Here is a 6000-nt window from a genome sequence, read left to right as displayed (position 1 = left end):
TAAAAAAAAAACACAAAGATGAGATAGAAATATGAATTTACTACCTTGGGAGTGTCAATCATTGACAGCTCCTGTAACATGCAGATTCCCAAACCCTTCCCCCTCCCATTCTGGTTCTGATATACTAGACGGGGACCTAATAATTTGAATTTTTTTTAATAAAGATTTTTATTTATTTATTTGACAGAGAGAGATCACAAGTAGGCAGAGAGGCAGGCAGAGAGAGAGGAAGGGAAGCAGGCTCCCTGCTGAGCAGAGAGCCGGATGTAGGGCTCGATCCCAGGACCCTGGGATCATGACATGAGCCAAAGGCAGAGGCTTAACCCACTGAGCCACCCAGGCGCCCCAATAATTTGAATTTTTAATGTGCATTTTTAACAAACACTCTAATAATATTTGGAGTAACAATGCAAAACACACCACCAGTAAGATGCAAATTACACTGGCTCAGAGGTATACCTTATAAGGAAGTTTAGATCTCATCTTATTGAACCTCATCAATACAGGAGCCCTTTCTACAATGCTGACAGATTGATTGATTGATTTTAATAAGAAAGAATATCAGCATTTATTTACATAGTCAAATAAACAGCACATGCTCCTCTGTAAGCTTATAAAAACATATTGCTTATTTTAACAATATTGCCATTGTTTGAAACCTAGAATCACCTCTTCTTAGGATCAGCTTTCAATACAGTGTATAAGCCTTCAAACACACAAATTATAAAAAGGAAAACTGTTTTCATTATATCACTGCACTGTCTGGTTTTTGATCAAAATTAGAGCCCCCCGGATTCACCACCTTAGCGCTAAAGGAGTTTCAACAACTTCCCAAACATGCCCCACAGGGTTAAGATTTGCCACCACAGAGAATGCCACCAGAGGATTAAGATGCTATTCCAAAAAATAAATAAATTTTAATGTTTTGAGTAAAGGACAGTCTCTCAAAAAAAAAAAAAATGGTTTTGAACAAGATCATGTTGACTTGGATGTGTGAGCTCAAGTAGGCTTTTTTTAAAGGATGCTATTGAACATGACTAAATTCATATCAATAGTAGTAAGACATTACCTGTGATTGCTCTCTTCAGGAGCCTACTGCTGAGCTGTATTTGCTCTCTCCACTGTACCAGAGCGACAGAAAAGATTTCTCCAACACTGGGCACTTCTGGAAACTCCCAGAAGAAGGCTTCCAAGATCTGTGGAAAGAATTAAAAAAATATCCTGCTATCATTAAGAAACTAGGAAACCCAATCTAAGATCCTCAAGTTTGTCTCCCTTCCTTTTACTGCCATTTGTGGTTGCTGAGTGGGTTCTCCTCAGACTGCACTTAGCTTTATCATCAAGGAGATTAAAAGCAAAAAGTCCTGTCCCTGTGCTTTAATAAAACCACTTTTTTGCACCAAAAACATCACAAGAATTCTTTCAAGGCTGTTGGCTCTGAACCCCACCACTTCATCTTTTTTTTTTTTTATGATTTATTTACTTATTTTAGAGAGAGAGAGAAGGGGGAGGGGCAGAGGGAGGGCAAGGAAATCCTCAAACAGACTCCCTGCTGAGCATGGAACCCCATGCAGGACTCGATCCCAGAATCCTGAGATCATGACCTGAGCGGAAACCAATAGTCAGATGCTGAACCAACTAAGCCACCAGGTGCCCCAACACCACTTCAAACCACACCAATGGGGACTAAGGAGGGCACCTGCCCTGATGAGCACCAGGGGTTATATGGAAGTACTGAATCACTGCACAACTTAAACTAATATAACACTGTATGATAGCTATACTTGAATTAAAATAAAATGAAAATATATATATATATGTATATATATATATACACACACATACACATTCACACTTACACTTAAAACATGGAAACCATTTAAATGCCTAGTAACTGGGGAAGAGTTAAGTAAATTTGATATAACATAGTTTACTTAACCATCAAAACTTTTATGAGTTTATAATAAAATGGAAAATACATTTATCATATAAAGAAAAAGCAGAGTACAATGTTGTAATTATATATAATCACAACTACTTATGCTAAAGCAAGAAATAAGATACAATTTGTTTCAATCAAGTTATAAGTATTAGGTAAACTATTTCCCCAACTTAGATGGGTTAAGGTGAGTAATTCAAGTCAGAGTGTACAAATAGATCTTTTCAAAATCTCTGTGTAACAAGGATGAACCACCCATGAATGCAATAATTTTTCTGCAACAGTCCAATATATTAAAAGATGGTTTCCTAGAATGACTGTCAGAGGTTTTTGTGTGTTTGACCTACAGGTGCCTCAAAGGCTTAGAAGGTAATACCTTTTCTTGTAACAAATATTTCAAGAAAGCGGAAAAAAAATGGGGGTGTCTTGGGAGGAAGACCTCAGCGTGACCTAAACCTCTAAAACCAGGCACAGTGGCGGTAATGACCAGGCAGAAGAAGAGTGAATATGAGACTAAAGAATAAAAGGTAACATTTTCCATACAAATAAATCAATTCTTCATATCCTTAAAAGGAGATAGCAGGTCTAAAATGGAGTCACTAGTGCTAAATCCTGTCAGCAAACCAAGACTTAATACCTAACCTAATTGCATTTCAACCCGCCACAATCCCCCCAGGAATGTGACCTTTAGCCAGTCAACATGGAATTAGCTGAATGAGCACCACCGAGATAATCCACCTAATAGACCCCTTCCATCTCCCTTAGGAAGACAAACTTGCCTGAAACAATGCATTCTTTGCTAATAATTTCCATTTTCCACACCCTTTCTGCCTTTAAAAACCCTTCTTCTTGAACAGCTCTGTGAAGTTCCTTTCTATTGCGATGGGATCCTGCCCAATTCATAAATCAGTGGAATAAGGCTACTTTAGCTTCAAATTTATTCAGTTGAATTTCTGTTGTTTAAAACTACCAAAAATTTGGGGTGCCTGATTGGCTCGGTGGTTGAGCATTCAACTCTTAATTGGGGCTGGGGTCATAACCTCAGGGTCATGAGATCCACGCTGAGTGTGAAGACTGCTTAAGATACTCTCTCACTCCCTCTCCTTCTGCCCCTCCCTGTGCAGCCCCACCCCTAGCTGGGGTATACAATCTTTTTCAAAAAAAATTTTCTTCACTCTAATCGATTAATCATTTATTAAGCATCTGGGACATCACAGTTAAATTCATAATCACTTGTCAGGCAATTTCATCACATGAGGTTTTACAAAGAATGGAATGCTACTTTCTCCATAATCCCATGTGAACAGTTTTATCATCATGTACGGGAGAGATAGAGGCTCTTCTGCGGCCTCTTAAGAATTACAGATTGCTTCCAGATGCTTTACAGGTGATTTTGAACCTTTCTTCATCCTGTGACTGCTGAATTATGAAAGGGCATCTCTAATTCATGAAAAATACTTCTCTCATCTTAGTGTCCATTATCATATACTCTCCACTTACACTCAACATTTTGAGGCGCTCACACATACACTTTTACTTAGGTAATAAGGCATCACTGTGTATCGATGAGTGCTTTACTGAGAACCACTTCTATTTTACCATCATGATTCCCTGGCAGCAACACTTCAGGACTCCAAAGGAAGCCAAGTCCTTTAACAGTAATACAGAGAATGACATCAAAAGCAAGGTTAAACAGAACTCAAGTAAACTGAAAGGACTCTTTTAAAATTCACTGGGTCTTGATAGTTCTCTTGGTTGTCATCTCATTTAAAAACAAAATATTTCTCCTACTAAAAAGAGGGTGGGGTTGACTGAGTTAACAACTCAGTCACACTCAAATCTCTGCTCAGGCAAGTACTCTCCTTTGAACAAAATGTCCTACCTCCATATAATAAAATCAAACTCAGGCTCACACTCCTGTGTGACAGCGATGTCACATCCCTAATTTCAACAAAAGAACAAAATCTAAACTTCATTTCCAGATGGCATGAATTCAATGAATTTAGACCTCTGCTGTGCTGAGTTCAGAAACCTGTTAATAGACAGGAATACACAAAAAGTATTAGCAAAACCACTAAATGAACATGGCAAGGGGTAGGGATGGATAATTAATACCTACATCATAAATCTCTCCCTATAATCAGTAAAACAGATGCAGGAATTTACACAGGAGGTGTGGATTTATCCATAGCACTATATTAATTGACCTCTGTTATAATCAAGTGCTTTCCTGCAAGGTAATTAAATCGATCAAGCAAAACAGAAGTCTCTAAAAGTTCAACAAGTTCATTCCAACACATGCAACTGACTATGAGCTAATTATTGAATAATTTCATTCTCCAAAAGAGCTGATCTGAGATAGATTATATTCACATGTGGACACTGTAGAGCAGAACAAAATGTTCTATGTGGTCTTATAATCCTTCACTGATTCCATTAAGCATATAATAACTCAGCCTTAAAATGGATGCCCTTAAACCCAATCCCTGAATTCATAGATGATAAAAATGAAGTACAAGAGGCAAAGGAGCCTGTTCAAGAGGGAATAGCTGGAAACTGTGAAGACAGAGGTAGGTCCCATATCTTCTGCCACAACGATGTTATCTTCTCCACATTAAGCTCACAATTCCTCAAACTATACTATCCATTAAGTTGATCTTATTCCTTTCCGTTACCAGCAAAACTTTTTTTTTATTAACATATAATGTATTATTTGTTTCAGGGCTACAGGTCTGTGATTCATCAGTCTTAACAATTCACAGCGCTCACCATAGCACCTACCCTCCCCCATGTCCATCCCCCAGCCACACCATCCCTCCCACACCCCTCCACTCCAGCAACCCTAAACCTTTGGGAAAAGTTGAAACCCATTAAGCTTCAATCTTCAATTTCCATTCAATCAATCCCTGAGATTCTGCATTAGATACATAGAGTCTCCTCTTTACCCAAGAAACCCAGTATAAGTTGGATGACTTTTGGAAGGTCTTAACCCAGAAATAAATTAGTGAGTTGCAGCATATCCCAGAGGAAGAAAAACAGGCAGGGAGAGAGGACAGGCATCTTAGGAATGAATCAAAAAAACAAGTTTATTAGAATGAATAATGAAGGTGAACAAAACCAAAATCTAAGTATTAAAGTGCTGTTTCCCAAAGTGACAACTACTCAAAGGTCGCTTCTTAAAGAGGGAAAAAAATAAAAAAGGAGTAACCATTGCTGTTCAAAGTTCTGCATTCAAATAAATTTGGAAAACATTGCATTCTAAATATCCCTCTTGAATATTCACAAAGCACATTATGTGTATTAAGGCTCCAAGAAAATCTGGGGAAAGAAGCCCGCTCAGTTTTAATCGAACGTTCCCGAATCTTATTTGACATCTTTGGTTTGAGGAGCTTGTACTGACATCCTCCAAGAAACATACTAAAGGAAGTACATACAGCATTTTTTATGAATAATATGAGTATGACCCTCATTAAGCAGCATTTATAGTGAGATAGGCTTCCTCTTCCAGAACCAACTGTTAAAAATCAACTCATGAAATAAAAGAACCCTGTAATTATAATGGAAATAACCACCACCAACAATGTGTCATAAGTGCTAAGTGCAAGGCACTGTGCTAAATGAAATTTTTTTTGAGAAGTGGTGGGGGTGTATTCAAATTCAAATTACACTCCCCAGAAGCTGTATCTATTCATAAACAAGCAAACATTTTAACACAAATAAATATATTATATACACTGTTCTGTACCTTACATTTTTCACCAAACATATACCGGCAATTTTTCCAAAACAATACATAAAGAGATTCACTGATATTTTTTATGATTGCGCAGTTTCTAACATCCAGATGTAACAGTGTTTTTATTCAGTTGCTGTGGAGGAGTATTTCAGTTGTTTCCAATCTTTAACCATTATAAACACTCCTACAATAATTATCTTGTATATAAATCATTTTCTCATGCATGTAATATGCATGTGCATGTAAGATACATTTATACTATACAGGAATATATAGTATATCTCGGAGAACATATTCATATCTAGGATAAATTTCTAGAACTGAA

At 37.4% G+C, this 6000-nt stretch overlaps 1 protein-coding gene across 3 annotated transcripts in view; it reads right to left on the bottom strand.

Moving 5' to 3' along the window:
• FHIP1A (FHF complex subunit HOOK interacting protein 1A) overlaps window positions 1-6000 on the bottom strand; it is a 228014-nt gene that overhangs the window by 153490 nt on the left and 68524 nt on the right. For all 3 annotated transcript variants that reach the window (XM_059373742.1, XM_059373760.1, XM_059373751.1), the window contains exon 2: window positions 1070-1196. The gene's annotated coding sequence lies outside the window, so the exon portion shown is untranslated. The remainder of the gene's footprint in view (window positions 1-1069; window positions 1197-6000) is intronic.

This window comes from Mustela nigripes, chromosome 1 (genome assembly GCF_022355385.1).
Source record: "Mustela nigripes isolate SB6536 chromosome 1, MUSNIG.SB6536, whole genome shotgun sequence".
NCBI classification, from domain to species: Eukaryota; Metazoa; Chordata; class Mammalia; order Carnivora; family Mustelidae; genus Mustela; species Mustela nigripes.
This window is presented reverse-complemented; position numbering and strand designations above follow the sequence as displayed.